Source organism: Ambystoma mexicanum, chromosome 6q, assembly GCF_040938575.1.
Source record: "Ambystoma mexicanum isolate Mex_15411 chromosome 6q, UKY_AmexF1_1, whole genome shotgun sequence".
In the NCBI taxonomy this organism is placed as follows: domain Eukaryota; kingdom Metazoa; phylum Chordata; class Amphibia; order Caudata; family Ambystomatidae; genus Ambystoma; species Ambystoma mexicanum.
The window spans coordinates 1,188,015,481-1,188,042,584 of record NC_090937.1 but is presented as its reverse complement, the minus strand read 5'-3'; the positions used below and the strand labels follow the sequence as shown (position 1 = coordinate 1,188,042,584).

Here is a 27,104-nt window from a genome sequence, read left to right as displayed (position 1 = left end):
TCACATTTGTTGTTTCCCTTTGTGATTCTTGCCCTATGTGAGGCCAGATGTATCACTGGAATGCTGTTGGGGAGGGTGGTTCCCCCATACACGTGGGAGATTAGCAAGGCTTGGATGGTGGTTCTGAAATCCTTGGGTGAAAGGAAGGGATTTCTCTTCTGCAAGAGGGTTAGTTGGTACTGTGTGCTTTGAGCCTTTTTGGTGTTATTTTATTGGAAGGAGAGAATGCGTTCTATATGAAACACTAGTGGTTTGGCAGTCTGTGCCAGTTGTGGTGTGAAGCCATTAAGTTGCATGTCATTCAGGCATCCTTGAATGGAATCCTGCATAAATGGGTGAACGAGTAGAACAAATTCTACCTTTTGGGATTGAGCTCTAGGTGTGTGGTTGTCATCCATGCTTGGGTGGATCTGTGGCAATTCATGAGACATGTCATATCCTGAGTACAGCTGACCTTTAGATATAATTGGGTAATTTATGAGTATTGGTGGAGTCAGATGTCTCAGTCATTGAGAATTAATGGAGAAGCAATCCCAAATGGATCATTAATAGATAGGCTTCTCATTCCAAACAGAATACTATACTCTTTAAGACTGCCTGCATCACATACAAGGTAACCACTATTCATACACCTGCCTTTCTAGCTACAATATTCTATGTCCCAGGTGGGTCACACTGCTTCAGGAGCCAGGCCATTGCTACGCTCGAGATGAAACTGCTATGCAGGGATAAACAGGGAACAAGTATACTCTTGCCATGCCCCTGCCTACTGGAACATCACAACAGTGGCAATCAGGACAACGACAATTCTCTTACAGTTTGGGAAGGAACTTAGGATCTTACTCTTCAGTCAATAATTAGAGGACACCTAGGATCCTTGCATTTCAAAATCACATCCCACCTCCATGGCTGGGTTATCTGTGTCACGTAAAGTAACCCCCCTCCTTACCTCATATGTTTCCCTCAATGACATGTATAGTGCTCTGTTGCTTTCTAGTTAAACCGAGATCGAAAAACAAATTCAGACACTGTATAGTGTGAGTAGTCAGAAATTAAATGCGGACACAAGTAAGACATGCTTTTGGCTAAAGACTTTTATTTAAAAGGAAAGGGGATGGAGAAATGCCGTGTTGTACCTATCTAAAACCAACATTAAGGATCTGTCAGGGTCGGAATGTGCAAAATAAAACTGTCTCATGTCCAAAGTAATATTCTGATCCTCGCATTCTAAACAATATAATTCTAAGGTGAAAAGAGTAATGTCTTTGACCTTACGTGCTTTAGAAATGTTCAAAAAGGAAAAATGTATAACGTTAATAAAAGGGGCCTCATTCCGAGGTTGGCGCAAAGGGATAACGGGCACCGGTAATGACACCGGTGCCGATAATCCCTTTGCGCCCTATTCCGAAGTCCCCTAGCGGGTCCCTCCCTTAACGCCTGGTTTTACCAGGCGTTATGGACAGGACCCGTTAAGGGATACCGGGGTCAATAACAGTACCGCAGTTTACGGTACCGTTATTGACGCCTTCCCCCCTCCCATTGAGCCCTATGGGGGCTCAAATGGGAATGGGGAATGGCTTTTACAATGGGAATTTACCGGTCCCGCCAAGGTCGGACTGGACTGGTAAGTCCCCATTGAACGAGGGTGGACACTGTCCTGTTATTGGTGCTAGTCATGGCGCTAATAGCGCCATGACTAGCACCAACCTCGTAATGAGGCCCAAGGTCTTTCTAGGATAGCAATCCTTGTTCCAGAGGGTGGCTCTCTTCCCCTGGATTCCTATCTACGTTTTTATTTATTCACAATTAGCAGTTCATGGTGTTTCTCTTGATTCAACAACAAAGGTTAACCACAAAATGGTTGTCTTTCTCTTGTCAAGATACCTGGTGTACTCTCCTGCCAGGTTTTAACTCCTTATTCTCTGGATTCACAAAGTCCTTTTTGGGCTGGTCCTGACATATCCTTCTCAGGACCTTTTTAACTTCTGCATCCTACTCAGCTTGTCCTTGCCTGGTATACTTTGGTACCTGGACATCCTTCACAATTTTGTGACTGCCTGGTATACTCCCCTGCTGGGGCTTCTTGGAATCACACCCTTGTAGCTTCCTGGTATAATCTCCTTCCAGAGCTTTTCATTGACAAGCTCATGCTCACTCTTGCCGACTTGATAGTCCTGTACATTTTCCTTATTTGCAAATATATTCTGCCTGATATATATTGTCGTTTCATGTAAATATATTGCCTGCATTGGCACATTTGAAAATCTCTCCTTTCTGGACCACTTTCCCTTTTGTAAAATGTTCTTTCACCCTTTATATCTCAGGTTTTACAAAATGCTCTTTTTCTCTTTCTCGATTCCATTATTCCCAATTATTTGAATTTGACATGGCTGCCAATACACCCAAGTGTCCCATCTGTGCCTGGATGGACTAGATCGGCTCTTGAAGGTGTTCCTTGTTCTTGCTCCAGCCAGCCAGTGACAGTGTTTTGGTGCTTTCTCTCTTGCAACCATGTTCCCCCTGCTTTACTGCTCCTCGCGGCTTCAGCTGTGCTTGTCTGCTTCTTACGACACTCTGGTAAGTGAAACGCTGTCTGCTGACACCCAGGAGTCCTGCAGCATGTTGTCTGTTTGGAGAAGCTTTCTTTCCCTCCATTCACGAGCCGGTGGGCTCCACCAAGTTTCTTTCAGCCTGTCGCCTTCCCGATTCGCATAGAGAGCACCAGCTCTCTCCAGCCAGCAGTGTGTGTTAGCTTCCTGCTTCTGTGGTTTAAATGTCCCGGGCACAGGTGTGTGTGTTCCCAGCTTGTGCTCGTGGCTTTCTTTGCTCTGCATTACTTCACTCCTCTTCATCGTCCCAGTATTTTGGTGGTTTGGCAGGAATGGTAGTCCATTCTTGATGAGTTGCATACAAAACATTGGTAATTGTTCTTAGTGGTTTTAGATAGCAAGTCTGTCTTGGAGGATTGTTATGTGGAGTCTGGGAAGGTGTTTGCAGCAATTTCACAAGGCAATCTATATTTTGAGGGTGGCCTACGGGTCAACATGTGTAGGTGGAAGAAGGGAGGTGTGGCAATATGCCATGAGAGTATCAGGTATGGGAGAGATATCCTCATAAGAAAATGAAATGGGGATACTATGTCTCATCCAGTCAATTCATGATATCACACTGGAGGTTGTCTCCACCCATGTGATCCTCCCTCATATAGCAACCCCCGGGGTCAGGATCAGGCACCTGCCGCTGTCCCCTGGACATGGTCATATGGGAGGAGGTCACTACCAGGAAAACAGTGATGACTCCTTTGGATTCATCACAATAGACTCACATTGGGGCTTGCAGGCCCCAAGCTGTGTTTGGGTTGTTCTGCAGGTCCAATGGCAGGACTAAGGTCATCTGATTTCATTATATGCTGATGATGTTCTGCTCTATTTTAGGAACCCGCAACATAACTTGCCTCTAGTCTTAGAAGTGCTTGATAACTTTGAAAGGTGTCCGGAATTTACTTCAGCAAGGAGATGTCTTGTCTGTTCCCGTTGGCTGGACTTGGGGGTAAATATTGTGCACACGTCTGAGGGCATGCACAACCGTAATACTGCGGGTGTGTTAAAGGGTCTGAGAAGGTCAATGTCATTCAGGTCAAAACCTCCATTGTCACTAATGGGCAGGATCACCATAACAAACATGATAGCCTTATCGAGATTTTTGTATTTTTTCCATGATGTTCATCACTACATTAGGGCCCCTTTTTTCGTCTAAAGGAATCATTGTTCAGGGAATTCCTTTGGGCTTTGTTACGACACAAATTTGCGCTAGCAACACTGTGGCTGCCCTACAAGGAATGGGGGGTGCAACTACTGGATTTAGAAAGGTACTACCTGGCAGTACAGCTCAGCTTTGTCACCAAATGGCTCTCAGATTAAGCCACATCGGAATCAGTGTTGCTCCAGCACCTTGTGGCTCCTGCATATCTTCAAGAAATCTTATGGTTGCCGTTGAGTTGCTTGGGTACCGCGCCCGTACAAGTGACACTGGGTAGGCAGGTGTGGCACAGAACCCAGAAATTGCTGAAACTAGAGAGCCCCTACTCACCTGAGCTCCTACTAGCAGAAGATGTTTGCAGGAGTAGAAATTATTTGGTGGTGGCAAGACTCTGGGAGGGCTGGGGTCTCTCAGCTTGGGGGGACATGTATGAGAATGGTACATTCAAGGAAATTGAGTCCTTAATTGAGCAGGCGGGGCTACCTAGAGGTCAGTTATTGTGGTATATGCAAGTGAGGGAGGTGGCTAAACGGAAATGGACGGAATGGCCAGAGGAACCAGTAGCGTCTCCACTATTGACCCTGATGCACACTTTAGAAGATGGTTGGAAGCCAGTATCCAGGCTATATAGTAACTTGGTGGACAGGCCCAACTCTAGGAGTACTGTATTGAAGGCACACTGGGAGGTGGATCTCGGGGAAGATGTTGGAGAAAACGAATGGGAACAAATACTGGGGTTCCCTCGAGAAGTGTCTAGTAACCCTGCTTTAAATTAATCCAGTTTAACGTGTTGTACCGCACCTACGTGACACCAAATAAGGTGGCTAGATTCAGTCGCAACGCACAACCGACATGTTCTTGGTGCGGCAATATGGGGGCGGACTTAATGCATATGTTCTGGGGTTGCGTGAAAGTATGTTTCTGGGCACGAGTTGAGTAGGCTTAAACAAGAGCCGGAGTCACTAGGTACACCTGGACCCCCAAAGAGTGCTTGTTGGGTGCATACCCAAGAAAAAGAAAAAGTATAAGAACATCATAAAATTAATGGACATGGCATGCATTCTAGCCAAAAGGTGCATTGCCATGGCGTGGAAGTCAGCTAGGGGCCCGCAATACGTACGCTGGCACAGGGAGTTTGAGTTCTGGGCTGAAGTAGAAACTAAAGTGTGGGTTGCTGCAGTAAACGGATTGGAGGTGCTCACTAGTGCTACCTATGAGTCCTGGAAAGTATTGGTGTGGGACATGTTCCACCCCTCTGATGATAAGCCTCCGTGAAGGCTGTGAAGCACCATGCAATGTAGTAATAGTACATTACCTTGAAGAAAGGAAGGGCCTAGGGGGACACCCACCAGCTAACAATTTCTAAACGCTGATATATGTGCTGCACTCAAATGTGATAGAACACTGTCAATAATGTGTCCCCGTGAATCTGCCCTCAACAAAGGATATAGGTCTGTGTTATCTGGCTCACTGTGTGAAGAAAGTTGTCACTGTTGTTGTTATGTTGAAGCTGTCTTTACTGAACTGTGATTAATATATGCATAAACACACTGAAACGATGATAATGAAAACCTGGAATATGCAAGACGGTATGTGTATAAATGCCTAAAAAAACTTAAAATGAAAAAATGACATGTCCTGTACCGCACATTGTTAGGTTATAGACAGAAGAGCTATCCCCCTAAATTGCACGTCCTGCACCAAACATGATAAGACATTAGATAACAGAAGGTAAATCACATGTCCTGCATCGTACATGCTCAGGCTGTAGATGGCAGAGAAACCCCTAAATTGCAGGCTCTACACTGTATGTGGACAGAGCTTAGGCAACAGAACTATCCTCCTAAATTGCATAAACTGTACCTTACATGTTCAAGCTTGAGACAGCATAGCTGTCCCCCGGAATGAAGGGCTCAGGGGACCCAAGAACGTAGGATGTGACCAGGCAACCAAAGGGAGCCCACATGGCCAAAGCAATGTCTTTTCATTGCTTTTGGAACCAGTTTGAAACTATGCAGGCACAATTCCTTTACACCCCCTTACTGCAGAAGGGCAACCCCTCTGCCTCTTCCTCTCTTTTGTAGTATAACTAGCTGTAAATGGGTGAGGTGGTACGATCCTGGCTCTAGAAGACTTCCTGTGGGGAACAGCCCACACCTTGTGCATTTGCTCATATGATAATCCCTGACAGTGCCTCCCTACACTGGGAAGGACAGCCCTTACAATTTGGATGAATAAAGCATGGCTGTTTTTGCCCTGATTCCATATTTTTACTGTAGCACAAAGCTTTGCAGGGACATCAGCTAGTGAACTTTACATATCAAGGTGCTCGAAAAACAGTAAAATCAAGATTGCATCCTCGCCAGTCCTCTCTCACACTTGCCTCAGGGCCCTACTCCCACCTACCTTCAGTGCACTTAGCATAACTCAGAGAGTGGCTCTCTCTGCACTTACCCGAGTCTCCGCTGACCGGGTGCACTTGGACCAACCCCTCCATGTGACCTTTTATGCAGTTACACAATCCTAATGCAACATGCTTGATGATTGTCCGTTCTCCCTTGTCTTCTCCCCTTAATTGCACTGGTAAAACTGCAGAATAGCTGTCAGGCCTATTTGCGGTGCCTCAACTGTTAAATGTATCCTACATACTTACTCTGCTTGTGCAGACTATTATCGTCTCCGAATTACAAGGGGTCTGAGCAACTGTTGTTTTTCCCCTTGTTCCCACCCTCCTTGAGTGCTTTGAAATACTCTCATGTGTATAGGCGCTATATAGATAAACAATAAAATATAATACAATTATTATTATTTTTTATTTTCTTGTTTAATTAAAATTATATAGTTTATATATAAACTTTTCATTTAAATTGCATAAGACATTTTACATTATTTACAAATTAGAACAATATGCTGCATCCTTAAGAAAAGAAACGAGGGCCAAGAGACACAAAGAGTTACTTTAGCCAACTTGTGCAAGCTCCAAGATATTGTCAAGGAATTGTACAACTGTGTATATCAGCTTATTATTTTTGCCTTGAAGGAGTTTTAGCCATCTTGAATCGCCTTGTTCTTGTTGGTCTGAGATCTTAAATAGGTCTCCAAAGAGGATTCTCTTGTCCGCGAGTGCAGGGCATATCATGATTAGATGCATGAGAGACTCTGTTTTTTCTTTATTCTTGCAAAAGCGGCAAAAATTTTCCTCCTTTGGTATATTTCGAATTTGGGATAGTCTTTGTCTGGTAGGAAGGATATTTAGTTGTAGTTTCATGAAAATTGTTCGAATGACTGGGTCCGGAAAAAGTTCCAAATAATGTGGAAGTTCATTCAGAGCTCGTATGTCAATTGGGCATTGTAAATTAATAGATTATGCTGCCTTTTCTGCTATTGTTCTAGACCAATCATTGCACTGAAATTTGATCTTTGCACGCTGTGGCCGGTTTATCAACATTTCCGTCTTGATTTCTTCTTTTGTCATTTGGTTGAACAGCTCATTCTTCCATGCTTTCAAGCTGGTATTATGCATTGCTTGTGGCGTTATTTTAAGGATTTGCATTGCTGGAACTGTATCTTCATTTATGACTTTACGAAGGAGATCAAACTGCTTCCAGCGTACTATTGAGGCAAGTGATTGTAGGGCTACCTCAAAACGTATTCTGGGCATAGGATAGTTCCTTGGGAGCTGTAAGATTTTATGCCAGAATGATGCCTCTAACTTTTGCCAGTTTATTCTAGTAGCAATGATCATAGAGTTGCTACCATATGTGATGATCGGAATTACCTTTTAGCGGTAGAACGCTATGATCTTTTTTGCTGAAAATTTTCCATAGCGTCTATGCAGCATCACGCCTTGACGTGATAGCAGTTGGATTTTTCCTTCGAGACAGGTCACCCATGCTGTTTCTTCCTTTTGTTGGTTTAATAACATGCCAAGATATTTGAACAAGGTTACTGTATTCAGCACTTTGTTATCCAGGGTGAAGTTTGGTCTGCTTTGGGAAGACGACTTATGCTAATTGGTTAATGCCATGATTTTGTTTTTTTTTAATATTTATCTGGAGTTCGTTCTTGGTCATATATGATTCTGTCATCTGTAGATTCTCCTGTAGTCCAGATGGCATTTTGTCTAGGAGTACAATGTCATCAGCATACATCAAATACGGGATCGGAATTGAGTTTATCTTTGGTGGATTGAGATTTGCAGTGTCAATGCTTGCAAAGTAATCAGCAGTATACAGATTGTACAGGGTTGCTGCTAAGTGGCATCCCTGTTTTAGGCCATTCCAGGTTCTTATCGCCTCCATCGTTGTACCTTCTTTTGTTAGCCTGATCGAAACTGTTGTGTTGGTGTATAATAGTTTGATCGGTTCCCTGATTTCAAGTGGGCAATTCCATTTAGCAAGTATGTTCCACAAGATGGACCTGTTTATGGCATCAAAGGCCATGTGTAAGTCTATGAACGCTGCATTAACGGGGGTGTTGTTGCTTATGGCTTCATGTTTTAGCAGGTTTCAAGTTAGAAGGTTTACATTAGTTCGCGGTGAAGCCGGTTTGTCGACTATCCAACCGGTTGGAAGCTTTCGCACATGTGGTCAAGTTTTGTAGCAGATATGAGGAGAACAATTTTCCCAAAGGATCTAGCAGCGCAATTGGTCTAAAGTTGGCCGGGTTATCTCTGTTGCCCTGTTTATAAATTGGAATCAGTACCGCTTTGGTCCAAGTAGATGGTAATAACTTGACTGTATTTATTAAGGTTAGTATGAGATCCATTAGGTTCGCCCAAGTCTCTGGATCACGCTTCAGGGCAGCATTAGATAACCCATCCGGTCCGGGTGCTCTGGAGGAATTTAGTTTGCCAATCATTTCTGCAAATATGTGCTTCTCCCAGGAGATAGTCCATTGATTTGAGATTGTCGCTATCTCCATATTTTCGTTGCTATTCCGTGATTTGTAGATTAGAAAAATGTGCGATCCAATTCTTTTGGGTGACATTAGATACCATTGCTTGTTGTTGCTGGTGATTATTATTTAGCAGATCCCAAAGAGATCTCAAGTTCTTGTTTCTGAGTGTTTGTAGCATAGCTTCGGCATCTGTTTGCTGCAGGGCCATCACGTTTGATTTGGTCCAGTTTCTGTATGCTTGCTTTGCTTTCTGGATGTTTTCCAGGTTTCCCGGGTTTGGATCTTTTCTCCATTTGCGCAGGTTTTGGTGCAGCAATTTTCTTTTTTTAACTATTTCTTGGTTGTAGTGATGTTGGTGGATCGGTTTCTCTGTAGCAGGCTTGTTTTTTTGGAAGGCGAGAAGGACCCTGTCATAATTTATTTTCTGGTCATCTGGAAGAGGTGTTTGTTGGAATACTTGCGGGATGGTGGCCAACAGATCTTTGCTGATTCTTAATCTGGTGTTACCTCCAACAATTTCTAACCGAGGAGGAGGGGACAGGGGGCGGGCTCGTCCACTCCCGCAACTGCTATTGAGAGGATCGAGTGATCACTCTGATTAGTAGATGTTATTTGAAATTCCAATAATGTGTTGGTTATGGCTGGCGATAAATATATGTAGTTGATGATGCTGGTAGCGCTTTTGGCCAATCCAGGTCGGGATCATCAGGTTCTGAGCATCATGAGGTTGCTTTATTAGCTGTAGATTTCTCATCGAGATCTCTTCAGTCCAGCGTAGGGCTCTGGTTGAAAGGTCATCAGATTGCTTAAGGAGTCCGTTGGTGTCATACAGATGAATATTTAGGTCTCCACAGATGATGAAGTTTATATCTGGGAATTTGCCACTGATTCTGTCCATTGTTATGAATACACCATCCAAGAAGCAATTGTCATTAATTGCATCTGGATTCCAATACACGTTGATGACTGCAATCATTCTGATTGGCTTCAATTGTGGTTCAGGTAGGCATTCTGGGGTCGTCTCAATCATGATTTTGATGATGGTCAATTGTGTCCACGGATTTATGTTTTCTGTTTCGACAAAGTTCCATTGTGGCGATTTCCTCACCAGTGTCAATAGGCCTGCGGCCGCGCGGCTCCTAGAACTTTCCAGCGCTGGGTTGAGGGCAGTAATAAATCCATCACAAGCTGGGGTTTTAGTCAGGCACGTCTCTTGAAGGCATATAATCTGGCAGGATTCTAGTAGTGAGTCTGGAGAGTCGAAGAGATGGGAGAATCCTCTCGTATCCCACAAGCATAGTTTCCATCTATCGTTCTTTGTTTCGATTGATGGTTATGAGCAAGGTTCTGGAGGTGTCAAAGACTGTGATGGATCTTCATCATAATCTCTCCAAAAGGATTGTTTATTTTGTAGTTTTCTGTTAGTATCACACTGGTTGGTTGATGTAGGCTAATATAAATTAGTGCTCATATGTCGCGCTGGTCTATCATCTCGCGACTTAATATCATCATCAGGGTAGTTTACTTGTTGTTCATATGAGCGTGTAGCGTCAACAGCATCACTTGTTTCATCCGCAGTTGGCGTTAGTGCAAATCCTAATGAGAGCAGTGGCGTGGCCATGTCTAAGATTCGGTTCATGATCTCCGGGGTGTAAAGTTCAATCTGGACCTTGTCTAGGTAGTATTCATCTTGAAAACTCACTATCTTTATATCTTGTGAGTTAATTAATTTAAGTTGTGGGATTGCATGGAGCAATCTTAGTACATTAGTCCTGTTGAGTATGATGGATGTACTTGATTCATTAATACAGGCTAGTCGTAGAATACATTTCTGCTTTTTCTTCCACTGATCTATGAATTGTGGTAGAATGTAAGTATCGGTCTTGTGAGGATTCCTTATGTCTTTTCTCTGGATGTCTGGAGAGTCAATTGCCGAGGCTGATGTAGACGCCTCAGTTTCAGTAGTTTTATCATACAGATAACTTGTTTCATGCGAATAGTTTGACGGGTCATCTGATATTTTTGTGAGGTCTCCTGTTTGGTGGAGAGAAGCATCTGAGATTGTTTCACAGAACAGACTTGATTCCTTTAATGAATCTGTGAGGTCAATTGCATATTCATCTATTATTACGAGTATCGATTCATTGATATTTGGTAACTGTTCATTGGACTCCTGATGAGCTGAATACGTGCTGAGGTTGAGGAGATCTTCTGTTTTCTCTTCCAGGGTGTTGGAGGATCCTTGTCTCGGGCTTGTCGTGTGGTCACCCTTTGGGTCTAATCTCATTAGATTTCTCGGGGTGCAGTTATTCTGTTTCTTAAGCTAAGGGCCTTCCGGAATATTCCTTAAGAAGGCTCGGGAGCCTGTTTGTTTATTCCCCTTTGTTCGTTTGGTTTGAGGTTTTGGAGTCTGTTTCCCCTGCTGCATCTCCTTGTAAGTTTTCTTATTTGAAAATATCTGAAAAGTATCTGGAGGTTTCGGTACTCTTAACGTATCTGATGGGTTCGTGTTAACATACTGGAGGCCAACAACTGAGGTTGCCCTAGAGGTTGATAAACATTGTGGCTTTTGCGTAATGACCGGTAGAATTACGCTGGTTGAAGGATTCGTAGGGGATCTTTCGGAGCTTTGGTGGTTGACACAGGATGAGCCTTCGTCAGGGAAACCATTGTGGCAGCTAGCATGGCTTTTTCAGCGCCTTCAGCTGCAGCCATTTCGAAGAGTCTTGTTTGCCATTGATGGGAGAGTTCCGCTTCTCTGTCTAATCGTTTTCCTACATTGGTGATGAAGGCTTCTAGATGGATTTGCTTCGTGTGGATTAACGCTAAGAGCGTAGCTTGATCTTTAGTATTTTCATTTCTTGATTCGTACAGCTTACAGAACGGAATCATGGCTTGTGTGGTGACGGTTGTGAGCATATTTTGTAGATCGAGCATTGTAGTTGGGATCCTCTGAGGAGGTCTTTGAGGGTGGGGGATAATGCTTGTGCTGAAAGCGTCCTGTTCTTCTTCATAGTTAAGAGGGGTGTCACTCTCCATCTGTGTGCCTGAACTGAAAGGGAACAAGGAGTCCATTTCATCATATTCAAGCTTTAGGTTCTTTATCGGTTGGTCTTTTCGTTTGGAAGGTTTTTTTGGCACCACGTTCTCTGCCATCAATTTGGTGGGCAAGGTTGGAGTTGACGTGGTTGGTAGGTCATTTAGCCGCTTTGCCCGTGTGTCTCCGAAAACTTCTTTCCTCTTTTCGATGTTGGTCAGCAGTGATTCAATTTCAGTGATGTCTAAAGACAGGCAGGCTACTTTTGCTCTAGATTGTTGAGTGTCTTTAGAGCTTTCAGCTTTAGAAAGGCTCTTAGCAGTATAAGATTTCAACCATCTCAGTTTGAATTGCCTGGCTTTTTCTTTTTTTGACGAGTCAGGTTTTTCATGATTATGTATGTGCTCTCGGGGGAGCATAGTTGAAGGTGCTGTGATCATCTTTGATAGGAGGGCCAGATTTGTCTCGATGGCTTGATCTGTTTTACCAATTCCTTGACTGACCATGTTAGGTGAGACTGTTAGAGTTTCTCTTCCTTTTACGCAGGGTTTTTCACACCTGACTGGGGTTTGCACCAGGGGTACCACAGTTAACGGAGATATGGTAAGGGCTTCCATATTTGAAACAGTGGTCGCTGTATTCTCAGTGTCCGGCCTCGGAATTTTGTTTGAGCTCGGACTGGCATCGCTGTTATCCCGAATAGGAGAAATCAATATCTGCCCTTCTATGATTTGTTGAGGGAGACATGCCGCCATTACTTGCAGATTGTCTTCTGGCGATAGCGGAGTTTCTCTCTGAGATGGAGTACGGGAGATTACCTCTAATTCCTGTGTGTTGACTGCTGTCGAATTGGCGCTGATGGTCTGGGTAGGTTCGCCATGTATGTCTCTATTTGGCAGTTGGTAAGTGAATGGGTGCATTATTCCCTTCGCAAGTTCTTGCTTAAGTAGGACTTTTATTGAAGGTTGTGATGAATCATTCATCATAGTGGTCTAGTGTTTCTTGGCACGCTTTCCGCGTAGCCTGGTGTGAGGACCCGATTTCTCTGTTTGGGACTGATCTCCTCCAGTGCTAGACGTATTTAATCGGGAAGACATTTCTAAGGTAGTTGCATGCTCAGGCGAGGAAAGATAGTTACTGCAAGTTCTGCAAGTTCTGCAATGATCTGATTGCAAGATTTTCCGTACTTTGTCTGATGGTATGGGAGAGCAGCAGTTTTATATGGTACCAGACACCAAGGACGGAGCGATACCAGGATCTAAGTGGTGAGCCCCCGCAGTCTCCTGGTAGGTCTGGTCGTCAGAGCTAGTGATCAGACAAAGAGGCGCAGAATGTTTGCTAAGAGCAGGTAGGCACTGAAAAGCACTGGCGGCCCGCGGTTTCAGGGGCCTGTATCGGGATCAGGATCCAAGGGGCGAGCCCCCGCAGTCTCCTGTTAATTCTAACCCTCAGGGTTAATGGTCGACGATAAAGGTTGACGATAGATGTCAAAATATTGGCAGTTCAAAGGATCACCTACCGCAAGTTCCTCTGGTGGTGGCAGGCGCGGCAACGTGCCGGAGAACATGGATGGGAGAATACTTCTGTTCTAGTTATCCCCCACAGCCGTGAGGTAAGGTCCAGCCGTGGGGGGATCAGCAGGTATACCGCCGACCCAAGAACCCAAAGGACCCAAAGACCAAAAGACTCAGCGTCTCAACTCCGCGGCCCTCTCCGCAGTCTGGATGGGTTTTTGAATCAAAAGACAGAGAAAGTGGACTGGAAGTCCTTGTTGCTCCTAGCTCGCCGCACACAGTATCCTGCAGGTACTGCAAACCAAAAGACTCAGCGTCTCGACTCCGCGGCCCGCTCCGCGGTCTGGATGGGTTTTTGAATCAAAAGACAGAGAAAGTGGACTGGAAGTCCTCATTGCTCGTAGCTCGCCGCACACAGTATCCTGCAGGTACTGCAAACCAAAAGACTCAGCGTCTCGACTCCGCGGCCCGCTTCGCGGTCTGGATCGGTTTTTGAATCAAAAGACAGAGAAAGTGGACTGGAAGTCCTCATTGCTCGTAGCTCGCCGCACACAGTATCCTGCAAGTACTGCAAACCAAAATACTCAGCGTCTCGACTCCGCGGCCCGCTCCGCGGTCTGGATGGGTTTTTGAATCAAAAGACAGAGAAAGTGGACTGGAAGTCCTCGTAGCTCGCCGCACACAGTATCCTGCAGGTACTGCAAACCAAAAGACTCAGCGTCTCGACTCCGCGACCCGCTCTGCGGTCTGGATGGGTTTTTGAATCAAAAGACAGAGAAAGTGGACTGGAAGTCCTCGTTGCTCGTAGCTCGCCGCACACAGTATCCTGCAGGTACTGCAAACCAAAAGACTCAGCGTCTCGACTACGCGGCCCGCTCCGCGGTCTGGATGGGTTTTTGAATCAAAAGACAGAGAAAGTGGACTGGAAGTCCTCGTTGCTCGTAGCTCGCCGCACACAGTATCCTGCAGGTACTGCAAACCAAAAGACTCAGCGTCTCGCCTCTGCGGCCCGCTCCGCGGTCTGGATGGGTTTTTGAATGAAAAGACAGAGAAAGTGGACTGGAAGTCCTCGTTGCTCGTAGCTCGCCGCACACAGTATCCTGCAGTTACTGCAAACCAAAAGACTCAGCATCAGCGTGTCCATCCTATCCCCTTCACCCAAACCTCTTTTTGTCACTGCCAGCATGCAGGTACGCGCACTACAGGCACTTTTAAATAAGGGTGAGTTTTGAACCATGTCTCACCTGGGAGAAAAGACCTGGACCAGGCTTCCTGGAAGTCCTTGATGTCTGGTAGGAACTTTATGAGGGTGATTATAGTAGTTTGTGAGGCAGGACTACTCTTTGCCTGGGACTGGGCTCTTCTAGAATTTAATGTGCATAATCCAGCCATCTATCCTTTTTTGACCTGGGCCGCCATTCCCTTGTCCTTTTAATAGAGGGAAGTATGCAGATCTTGCATCTAAACAGGAGTCTACAGTTTGTTTAGCAGCTTAAATTTACATGTCGGCTTTATGGTCCTTCTCATAAACGGAATGCTGTTCTTGTGTATTAACTATTTTTCTGGGTATGTTGGGGAGTATTAGCCACCACTTAATGGCTGCTTCCAATTGACATGATCTGTTATCCTAGTTAAAACTATTGTTCAGATAGATTTTTCCTCAAAAAGATTTTATATAAAAAATCTGACTAAAAACATTTTTAAATAAAAAAAGTTTAAAAAGAAATCTGCACTCTTTAGCCATCCTTCTTGTGAATGCAATACAAAGCATACATTGACTGTGATTCACTGCTGTATTGATCTAGCATGAACCCCACCCCCCTTGTGTCTACGTTCACCCACCTAATTGCCTTCCCTGTCTTTCCCAGTTTTCTTCCAGGATACCTTCATGACCACCAAGCACAGTGATTCATAGTACCACCAAGAATGCTAATCTGTTTGCCTTTATGGTTTTGTCTACTTCTTTGAGTATCACAATGATGTTTTCCATTTGAATGTGCTTTCCTTTAAATGCTTGAGCATCTGCAGTAACTCAATTTATTTTTGCTCACACCTCTTCAGAGCTATGGAGATCATTTTACGGTATGGATCAACTTCACGTTCTGCACTTTTATGCCATACACGGGTCTCCAAAGCGGAACAATAGTACCACCTTAGAAGGCTGCATAAGGTATAAAAGCGAGGCGGGTACACCTTGCATTTATACTGCGCAATAACTTTGTTCTGCATCATTTCTGATTCTGGATCCACGCCAATCGCTGTGTAGATCCATGTCAGAAAGACATGGTGCATTGCACTTCTACAAAAAAGAATGAGCAGAGCCACCCACAAATGCCCCCTTTCCCCCAGCTCCACTCAACACCCAGTCTCCCCTGCCCCAGGCCCTCCTACCCCACGTGACCCTGGCCCACATAACTGCAGTTGCCCCCCGGCCTCACCTGACCCCAGGACTGCATGGCTGTTGTTACCCCCAAGAACCCCTGAACCCAACTGCCCCTCTGGACTCCCTTATTGCTGTTGCCCCCTTGAAACCTTGACCCCATGTGCCCCAGGACTCCCTGACAATAGAATTACTGGGTGTTATCTGCGTGCAGCACTTAGCTGTATTTTGGGGGTAGGAAGTGTGTCACACCTAGATGGATTTTGGGGGCTGAAAATGTATTGTATTGTATTGTACTTGTCATTTACAAAGCGCCTTTTACCATTATTATTGTTGCAATGCGCTTGTGGTGGGAACGCCCTCGGGGACCGAAGTCCAGAATATTTGCGGTCACGGGAGTAAGATTACAATGCGTGTTTGCATTTGCCCATGTAAGGCTTATCAAGGCTGGCCAGGCACCGGTATAGAGCAACCCATGAGGTGAGGCCTGTGTGTAGGTGCTGAGTAGAGGAGTCAGGAGATGGTGTTAGTGCAAGAGACTCACTATGTTTTCAGCTGGCTTAAATTTGCCATAGCTCTGTGCTGCATGCTGATGTCAGAGGTGTTTAGGCATAGTCTGCTGTAAATTTGTTTGTTTGTTTGTTTGTTTGTTTGTTTGTTTGTTTGTTTGTTTTATTATTTATAATGCGCACATAACCACAAGGATAACAAGGCGCGAACATCGTAAGAGGGTTGTATAGCTTAATTACATACAGCAAATTAAATAACGTCCCGTGGAGTTACAATGGGGATACAGTGGTAACATGGGTAAACAGATATCAAAGACATTTTATCTAGTGCAGTTTATATAGTAGCAGGAGGTAGCGGGGGTACACTGAACAATAATACAATTGGTGATGGCACTGATAATGGCATGAGGAGCCACCAGGGAGTATTATTTGTCATGGTCCTTCATCCATTGTATAATCTATGTCCTGAATTGAAAGTAAGGGATGTCTTTCCTTAGAGGTGGCGGTAGTGAGTTCCAGTGAGTAGCTGCTTTAACAGGGAAGCTGGTCCCTCCAGTCAGGGACCGTTTGAATCTTGGGACTAGTAGTAGATTGGCGTTGGCACTTCTGGAGGGGCGGTATGAAACCTGTCTAGAGAATCTTGTTATCAGATTTTTCGGGGCCATGTCATGAAGGCATTTGTGTGTCAGTGAGACAGACTTAAGGAAAATGTTGTCTTTCGTGGAAAGCCATTTAACAGATCTTCTGGTATCTGAGATGTGGGCTTTCTTGGAGATACTTAGAGCTGCTCTTAGAGCATTATTTTGAAGGATTTGGATCTTGTTTATGATATGTTTGTTACTGCCTACGTAAAGGGCATTACAGTAATCCAGCTTAGATAGGATCAATGCTCTGGCCAAGGTAGTGCAGTTATTAGGTGTTAGGAGTGGTTTGGCAGCTCGGATGAGTTTACAAGTATAAGCAGTGGCGGAGGCCATTGCGTTTACCTGTTTGTTAAATGATAGTGAGGAGTCTAGGTAAAAACCCAAAGTTTTTACCTCCTTGGCCACAGTGATGGTGTTGTTATCAATTACGAATGATGAGTAAATTTGGCCGAGTTTGTTGATATTGGCTGAGGTACCAAAGAATGAGGAGTTCTGTTTTGTCATCATTCAGGCATAGTCCGTGTGAGGCCATCCATGCCTGAATGATGAGGTACACTCTGTTTACAAAGGCCAAATCCTTGTCATAATCCCCCGACAACGGGAAGAGGATCTGAGTATCATCTGCATAGTTTGTGTAGGTGATACCCAGACCGTCGAGATCATCGAAAAGGGGCTTTGTAAAGATGTTGTACAATGTAGGTGAGACGCAGGAGCCCTGAGGCATGCCACAGGCGATGGGCGTGGGGTCAGCAGCCGCTAATGGTGAGAAGACGCGCATTGTTCTATCACTGAGGAAGGACTGAATCCAGCCTATAGCCTCATGGGAGAAGTGTGCGGCCGACTCGAGATGTTTGCACAGAATCTTGTGGTCGACTAAATCGAAAGCTGCTGAGAGGTCAAGGAGCAGCAGCAGTGCAGTTTTGCCCTGGTCTCTCAACTCGTCAATTTGTATCTTAAGGTCAACCAAAGCGGTTTCAGTTCCGTTTTGGGGTCTGAAACCAGATTGTCGGATTCCTAGAAGGTGGTTATATTCTAGGTATTGTTGGATTTGTAAATATGCCAATTTGTCGATGATTTTAAGCATGAATGGTACTGTGGTGATAGGACGATAGTTCGTGGGTATGGCGGGGTCTAAGTTTTGTTTTTTGAGGAGTGGGAGGACCCATGATTGTTTCAGGTTATTGGGTATTATGCCTGAGTTGAAGGATGCATTTATTAGTTTAGTGATGAAAGGTGTTAATTCACGAGCTGCATCTTTTATAAGTTGTGCTGGCCATAAGTCCCTGTGGCAGTTCGATGGTTTAAGAGTGAGGATGACATTCTCAACCTCTTTGATGGATACTTTGCGGAAGTTGAAGTGGGGGGTGGTATCAAGTGAGGGGGTCAGGATGGAAGGTGTCACTGTCACATCGTTAATATTGGGTTTCGTAATGGTGAGAAGGGTAGCCTTTTTATGGTGGATCTTCGTTTGCAAGGTGGTGATTTTATTAGACAGGGCATTTTGAATGTTTGTACACCAGTTTTTATCCTTGGTGCAAGAGTCTGGGGTTTGGATAGGAGATTCTAACTCCTTCAGAATTGTAAAGAGCTCTTTAGTATTGGACTTAGCTTGGGTGATTCGGAGGTTGTAGGAAGTTTGTTTGGCGGAAATTATTTCTTTTTTGTAGAGGGCTGATTGCTTACTTAGGTTGCGCTTATTGGTCTCTGAAGGCGGAAAATTATGTGGCCAGCACAACCACATTTTGTCATAGTCCTTGCTGTATTCTGATGTGTGCAGTTAGCCATGCCTGCGGCTAGTGTCCACTGAAGTGGGGCGTTATACGTGCCTAGCAGCTTCAGTGGTGAATTCATTCATTCATCTGTCATTTGTATAGCGCCTTCCACCATTACTATGGTCTCAACTCGCTGTTGGTTGCAAGCCCTTGGAGGGACGGGAGTCCAGGTTTGTGAAAATTGGTGATTCTATTATGCGTGTGTGCTTTTCAGCCATTAAAGTTAGGTGAGGGTGGCCAGGACCCTGCTATTCACCCATATCTGAACAGTGAGTGGATGGGCACAACGGGGTATACTATTCACTCATCAGTGGTGGCTTGTGTTTAAGGAGACAGAGAGTTATGTGGGAAACTACAATTCGAGTTTGTCGTTAAGGTAGCTTCATTCTTATGGCAAGTGTTGTGTAATAGTGTTTGTGTTATATGTGAGTGCAGAGTGTGTGGGATGGGCCCGGGCCTTCTACTAAGTTACGAAGGTGTGGTGGGTGGGAGGAGAAAATGGGTTAGTTGTGCAAACAACAATGCCTACATCATGGGTTCCATCTGGGTACTACACCCAATTGGGCCGAATGCGAGATATGGCTGACTGACACAAATGGATCAAATGCAAGGCAAGGCTAGCCTACCCAGTTAGGCTAAGGGACAAAAAGTCTAACTTCCACAAATGGGCTAAATGCAAGATGTTACTGACTAACACAAAAGGGCTAATAGCAAGGCGAGTCTACCTGATACAATTAGGCTAAATGCGAGATATGGCTCACTAACACAAATTGGCTAAATGCGAGATTGGCTAACACAAATAGGCTAAATGCGAGATATGGCTGACTAAAACAAATGCTCTATGTTACAGTAGGTAGTGAGAGTGGTGGGGTTTTACTGGAGTACAGTAATGGCTGTACTCCCCGTCTGGACCACACTTACCTTATCAGTCACTGCTGGTTGATGACAGCCAGCTACCCATGCGAACACGGGCAAACGGGATTGGGGAAGGCAAAAGGCCGAACCAGGAATAGCTGCTGCAGTGGGAGCGTGTACGGGGGGCTTGGAGTGCGGGATGCTTTGAAGTTTAAAAAATAAAACTTTAAATGATTGGATGGTGACATGCAATGCCTGCAAGCACTCACCTTAGGCGGTGCAAACAAAGTGGGCCTGCACTGGCAATGGATGTGTTAAACCCAGAAGGATTTTGGGGGTAGGAAATGTGACGCACAAGGCTGTATTTTGGGAGTAGGAAATGTGTTGCACTTCGATGATTCAGGGGGTAGGAAATGTGTTGCACTTAGATAGATCTTCGGGGTAGGAAACGTGTAACACCAAGATGGATTTGGGGGTAGGAAACGTGTCATACTTAGCTGTATTTTGGGGGTAGAAAATGTGTTACACTTAGATGGACTTGCGGTTTAGGAAATGTGTTACACCTAGATGCATTTTGGGGGAAGGAAATGTGTGGCATTAACTAACCATACTAAAAACTCCATGTTCTGCATACTCCACTTCAAACTCTAAACTAAACATCACCCTACCTCTACCATACTACAAACTGCAAAAACGTCACAACACCCAACATGAAACCAAACAGAAACACACGTATGCCTGCACCACATGACGGTTACCAACCAACAATGCACCAATGCTCACTGAACATTTTTTCAAACTAAAGCTGCCAACAGAACATCAAATCTCTCTTGCTCGTCTTCTCAATCCCACTAACAACCCCCCCCCCCCATCATCCTTTCATTGCAGAACCGCCAGAGTGCCAACACACCACGCAATTGGCAGCAGTGCGGGGTACAAGACCACATAACATAACAGAAATATTAGTGAGAAGGGAGAGGGTCCAGAGGCAAAGCAGTAGGTGAGCACTGCTCAGGTACCTGACAGTATAAGTGAAAAGAAGAGAGAGTATTAAAATCAAGTGGAGGGAACGGAATTGATCAAGAGTCGAGGAAAGAGAATGAGGAGAGGATGGGCAGGGACAGGAGCAGTGTGTTGTTGGATTTTGTGAGACAGACGGGGCGGTGGGAGGAGTTGTGAGTTTATGTGGGCTATGTGTTGATTGGTGGGTTGGTGCACATCATCCTATTGGATGGGGAAGCGCCTGCGTGGGTCCGCCCACGCATTCAGTAATTAAAAAGAAGAAGAAATAAAGTAGTCAGAAAACGGTGCTGCTGGGAGGAATGATGAGAGAAAGAAGCAGTCACAGAGGAAAGGTGTTGCTTTTTGGCATCCAGCAAAAGGTGTCGTATGAAGAGGGGAGAAGAAATGGAGCTGAGGTCGGAAAGAGAATGGATATTTTTCCAGAGCTTTTCAGACCTGCAGAGCGAGGATTGAAAGGAGAGAAGAGAAGGTGTTGAGTCGGGGTTTGGGAGGCCACCATGATGGCAGAAAAGGAGGAGAAGGATAGTGAGAATCAAGAGCATGACGGGATTCGTCTGGAGAGTGGTAGCAGCGTGGCCAGAGGAGATGGAAGAGAAGGTGTCAATGGAAGGGAGGGAGGAGTTATGAGTACATAGAAAGGCTGAACAGTTAAACGAAATCTGTCCAAATGGAGCTCGTAAGTAAGGGAGAGTTTGGCGCAATGTAGCAGTGAGGTGTGGCGATAAAACAGCCATTTCGGGAGAGGACGGAGAGACATCTGTCCAAATGTCGCTCGTAAGTACAGCAGCAGCAGCAGTTCGAGTGGCTATGGATTTCAGAGCCGCGCGGTTATGGATAAACGTGCGATGTGATGCTCCTGAAAGGGCATCTCTCCAACCGTTTTTGCGATAGTGACAGGATGTTTGCAGAGGGAATTATCTGTCTTCGTGTAACACTATACGGCAATGGCGCTGTGTCCTGCGGGCGGCACTTCCAGCACTGCTCTTGGAAAATTAATACAACACAAAGGACTGTGCTTCAGCTCCTGGCAATCGCTGCGAAATAGGGATTAATATTAGATTTCACTCAGGGTTGTGGTTACAAAAGGAAAAACAATGCCCGCTGCTGTGTAGTGATTATGGCAGGCCGCTTGTTACGCAAATACACGTTATTCACTGTTTTTTTGGGCAACCTGGGAGGACTGTTCAATCTTTATTTGGGTGAGTGAAGTTATTGTCATGAAAATTCTAACACATTCTGTGTGACAGGACAGCAACTTGCCAGGATTGGGCTTTCGTCGATTTATTCGTTGCACCTATACATTTGTTAAGCACATGCTAACAGTGTGCTATACAAAAAATAATACCATGAATTGATCAATTCCTAAGGTGATTAAGTGTCTTTGGTTTTTTAGGATCCTTTTGTAAACGCATTTTATGAATGTGCCTAAATATATCAGATTTCATTTGTTTAATTAAGATGTTTCTCCTTTTTTATTTTTTTATTTGTGATCTTTTTTATTGAAATGTTTTAATGTAAACAAAGTCACTATAATAATACATGTTTAAAAGAGTAAATAAAATAGTTTAAAAATAAAAAAACAGAAAACATTTTGAAATGATTTTTAAAGTCCAAACATTGTCAAAGCCAAAACTTATGGCTTTCATTTTGTGAAAATATGTTCTGTTTTGCATGGCAATAATATCATATTCCCAGGTAATCACACCCATCATCAGCTATTGCCATCACTTGCCTGGTGTTGCCATGATATTCTCAGGTGGTCAAAACATATGGCAGGTGTTCCCCTCTAGAACTGGAATTGCCATCAAATATCCATGTATTCACAGCATGTGCTCGGGGCTGCCATAATAGGTCCGGCCACTCTCACCAAGCAGGAGATTTCCCCATGAAATGGCCAGGCGCTCCCACCCTTTTCCAAGCATTGCCGTCATATGTCCTGCATTGCCGTCATATGTCTATGTAGTCCCACCATTTTCCAGGTAATGCCATGATATGTCCAGTTACTCACTTACTATGCCAGTTATAGGTATTCCTGTTGTATGCCCACATACCCAAACCCACTACCAGCTATTGCCCTTGAATTGAAAGTACACACAACATGGGCCAGGTTTTGCCTTTAAATACCCAAATACTGTGACTATACTCGAGGTTTCACCATTAAATGCAAAGGTACTCACTCAATATTCCAAGTGTTGGCACAATTTACCCAGGCACAAGCATAATGTTCAATGTATTACCATCAAAGGCTCAGGAACCCTTATCAAATATAAGGTACTGGCATTAGATGCCACATGCGCACTTCATTTTCCAGGCATTGCCATCAAATGCCCCGTTACTCACATACATTTTAGGAGTGACAAGCAGGCAGGGGTATGCTATGATATGATAGGTTATTTATAACCCGCTTAATATCCAGAGGTTTCTAAGCGCGGGGCCGGGGATCAAACCTGTGTTGCTCCGTTTCGCCTTACTTCCAAGGTGAGCACGTTGCCCCTGAGCTATCCTCTCGAGTATGGGGATCAGAGACGCAAGGCTCCCCTCCCACTCCTGATCTCTGGCTGCAGATGTACAGGATGGTGTCCCTCCTCCTCTTGCCCTCACAGACTAAGCATTCTTGACCAGGAAGCTCTGGGGTATGGAGCTAGCAGAGGACCCAAGCTCTCTCCTCCGCAGATAGCAAGAGCAGGAAAGAAGTGCCGCATTACTGCGCTTTCCTTAGCACCTGGGCCCACTCTAAAGGAAAAAAGGAACAGGCAGCACCACCAGGAAGCATTGAAGCCCTTAGGGGGTGCAAGTGCCACAGAAGAGCCAGAACAAAGGAACGAAAAGCAGAGTTCAAAGACTAACAAAAAACACTACAACCAAATAGACGCAGCAATTAGTGAGCAGCTCATTGCGGGAGAAAGAACTAGACAGAAGATGGGGCTTGAGTTAACAAAGTAATGCACTGTGGGAGTTGCAGTTTTGGCTCACTTCACTGAGCATATTGGACTTGAGTACATGATATGAATGAGCCAAGCTCAGGTATCCTGGTGAAATGGAATGGTCTGATCGATCCAGATTGAATATACAATAAGATGTTCTTTTTGTACAACTTGTTAATGGAGTCTTTGTCGTTTTTTTGTGCTGATAAGAACATAACACGCAAATCTTTAATTAGTCACAAAGTGGCAGCTCAAGGTCATTCGGGAAAACATGGTTAATGTACACAACACATGTTTCCATAAAAAGTCGGATCATGTTAGCTCACATTTTATATAACAAGCTCATATAATAGCCGACTTGGTATACCTCGGCAGCAGACTCCAAGCCTACACAAGTACTCATTTGGCGTCTTTATTTTTACATTTCCAGGTCATTTCTGAGGTCATTTGAACATGGACCCTGCTTGGAATGTTTCGGATTGAGCCGCTACCACTTACACTAATAAATGACTCTAACACGATGGTAAGCTGTATTCTCTGTGCACGTCAGGTTGCATTTAAACATATGTTTATGAATGTTTCAGTGCACACGTGTGCATTGGTTATGAATGCCCACAGTATATTTACATCTCCATGTTGCAATGCCAGAAATAATGCCCTCTCGAAGCATGTACATGGGAGAGCCAAACTCGATAAACTGCAACGTTTTTTTAGTTCTGAGGCAATATTCAGATGGTTTCATGGCTGCATGTACTGGAAATGTGTGCATTTTTAATAAAATGTTTTATTGGTTTAAAACAAGAACAAAGTTAAAAAACCTTTAACATTTAACCATTCCATTTCTTCCCGTTACCTCATCACATTAAATTCAAAGTAACTGATCTCTGCTGCGTGCGTGTGTGTGTGTGTGTGCGTGTGTGTGTGTGCGTGCGTGCGTGCGTGCGTGTGTGTGTGTGCGTGCGTGCGTGCGTGCGTGCGTGCGTGCGTGCGTGTGTGTGTGTGTGTGTATACACCTAAAAATGTGAAAGCTAGTCTTGTGGGTTTTGATTGGCAATTAACCAAGAATAAAATTATGGAAACCAAACTATACAAATATGCATGTTCCATTTGGAAATGGTTTGCGGCTATGGAAGGCTATCTTAAGAGATATCCCAGTAAGCAAATGCGGAATGATTTATTGCGTTTTAGATTTAATGTAATTCAAACCAATCAAATGAAATGCCTTAGAAACTCTAACTTAGTGGATTGGAAATGGTGTAGATTTTATAAAAAGGAGGGAGTCGTGGAAACGTTACAACATATCCTTTTGGTATGCCCTGGATTTATGTCCTATAGGATAAGTTACTTTGCAAAATTTGTACGATCAACCCATGAGGTAAATAGAGAATCTACATGGCACAAAATGTTGCACGAGAATTCAGTGATACTAAACATTCGGGTTACTTCTTTTTTGAGAAACATTTGTGATTTGTGTTAGTGCGGAGAAAGGTTGTTAACTTGCTTTGTTCTTTTTTTATTGTTTGCTGCTACTTTTTTTTATGGATCTGTTGTGAAATGCTTTTAGGGTCAATGTTACGTTAAAGAAAGCTGTTAAATTCTAGATATATATATGGGGTACATTTCATTGAGATTATGTATATGACTTGAGTCAATCCCATTAGTTGTTACCTCATTGTTTATTTGGCTTTACTATCTTACACTATGGTTTTTAAAAAGATCTTTTATAATCAATTATGACTAATATTTTAAGAAATAATTGTTTTGGTTATTAGTTTTCAATTTGTATGCTTTTTGTTCTGATCTAGAATCAATCGTGTTTTAATCCATTTAAATTAATGTGTTTTCTTTTTTTTGTATTTTGCTGTTTTGTTTCACATTCTGTAAATTTGTATACTGTTGTTCTTTTCATTTTCTCTTTTTTGTAAAGGTTTATTATAAACCAAGACAAATAAACAAATTAAAAAAGTAACAAATTCATTTCTTGAGTAGAACCAAAATACAAATTTTAAAAAACATCGATCTTCAGATAACCACTTCTTAAAACTACATTTTTTACACTAATTCTGTATACATGTTACTTATGTGGAGTCACTGTGGCACACAACAACCTCAGCAAGCTTATGGCAGCTGCAAATGAGCATCTTGCTACCATTCTGTCAAATGGCCATCCAGGACCACAGCTTGTGCCTGATGTATTCTGTGGTGGAAGCAGGCTGCACCATCCTGCGGCCAAAGGCCAGGTCTCCTGCCCCACCTTCTATCTGCTATTTCTAATGCCACTGGTGGAAAACAATGCTGCCCAGTTAAGAGGTAGAGAGCGTGGGCTGGTGTGTAGTGATGCATCTGCTACCAACTTATGCTGATGATAGTCAGGGACGTCATTTCACCAAAATGCCTGGGGTAGCAGAAGTGACATCTCATGACCCTTGACCTCTGGTCGCAACACAGGAAGTGATGTCCATGGACCCCACCCCAAAGTGACATCACGGGAAGCGATGAAACACAACCTTTCAACCCTTGATAAACAGGAAGAGGCATCATATAGCAATGTTCCCAAGTACACTACAAATAAAATGGTTAGGATATCACTAATGTGATATACATTTCATACAAGAATGGATCACCATATGTATCGTTAATATTGGTGTGTAGAGGCCTATATTACCAAATTACTGTGAATGCAAGCAGACGTCCAAGGCCAAATGATAATTATATTATATAGCACTTACGCTTAAAATAGAACAAATATACATACAATATCATCCTACCTGTGTTGGTACTTATTTATCGACCTCAGAAGGATGCAAAGCTGAGTTGGCATTGCTCGGATTTGAACCTGTAACCTGCAGATCCCAAACACATCAGCGAGCGCTCAACCCACTAAGCTATTTTACCAGCTTTAGAAAAATGAACAATTGCATGTCTGAATGTTCTCAAAGTCAGAGAGAAAATTACACTCTGTCGTGGATACCATTAAACTGGTCACTGAGATTTAACAGCAGGCCGGTTCATCGGCAGGTCTGGTGCAGAGTTAGCGACATGTCAAGCCTGCACGGATTTAGTTTTTAGGCTTCAGATATTGGCAAAATAAGGAAAGTAGCATACTCACACGACATCCCATACTCTGGGCACTCGTTACCTCACACATCCATACAAACATCCTGAACAGCATGCCAGGGAGATGGGAAAGATAGACACATTACAACAAAGCATTAATTGTGGCACAATGAAATCAAGGGCCACTTGATGTATGATGGTCAAACACTTCTACACTGTACACAAGCGTGTAGGCACAAGGATTCTGTCAAGTGACTGAGGACACAGATATGGAATGTCTCGTGATGATCGTAACAGAGACAACGGCAGAAAAAACATGCTATAATTGCAACTTGTGAAAAGCAAAATACATAGCGAAATGGATGCTTATTATACTCTAAATGCTTTTTGGAAGTTTTTGTCTGCATTGTGAATTTGTGGTGGTTATGAATAGACTAAATCAGTGACTCAACCCCTGAAGTGTGCCTGAAATAAACCTTTAATGAGTCTAGCAATTATTGTATCGAATTCCAGAAATACAAATTATTTTAATTCCCATTCTTTCTTATTTAGAGTCGCTGCTCAGAGAGTTACACTTGTGGAACTCCCAGTTTTTTTGAGAGGCCTGAACAAGAATGCCATCCACTCCAGAAACAAAGAGCCAGAGCCTAGGAGCTTCAGTTAAAGTAATATATATATATATATATATATATATATATATATATATATTTCTGGGGTAGCAGTTCCGACCC

At 43.8% G+C, this 27,104-nt stretch overlaps 1 protein-coding gene across 5 annotated transcripts in view; it reads left to right on the top strand.

The window, feature by feature from the left end:
- LOC138516580 (uncharacterized) overlaps positions 1–27,104 on the top strand; it is a 486,378-nt gene that overhangs the window by 339,340 nt on the left and 119,934 nt on the right. For all 5 annotated transcript variants that reach the window (XM_069631825.1, XM_069631822.1, XM_069631823.1 and 2 more), the window contains one exon: positions 23,747–23,839. The gene's annotated coding sequence lies outside the window, so the exon portion shown is untranslated. The remainder of the gene's footprint in view (positions 1–23,746; positions 23,840–27,104) is intronic.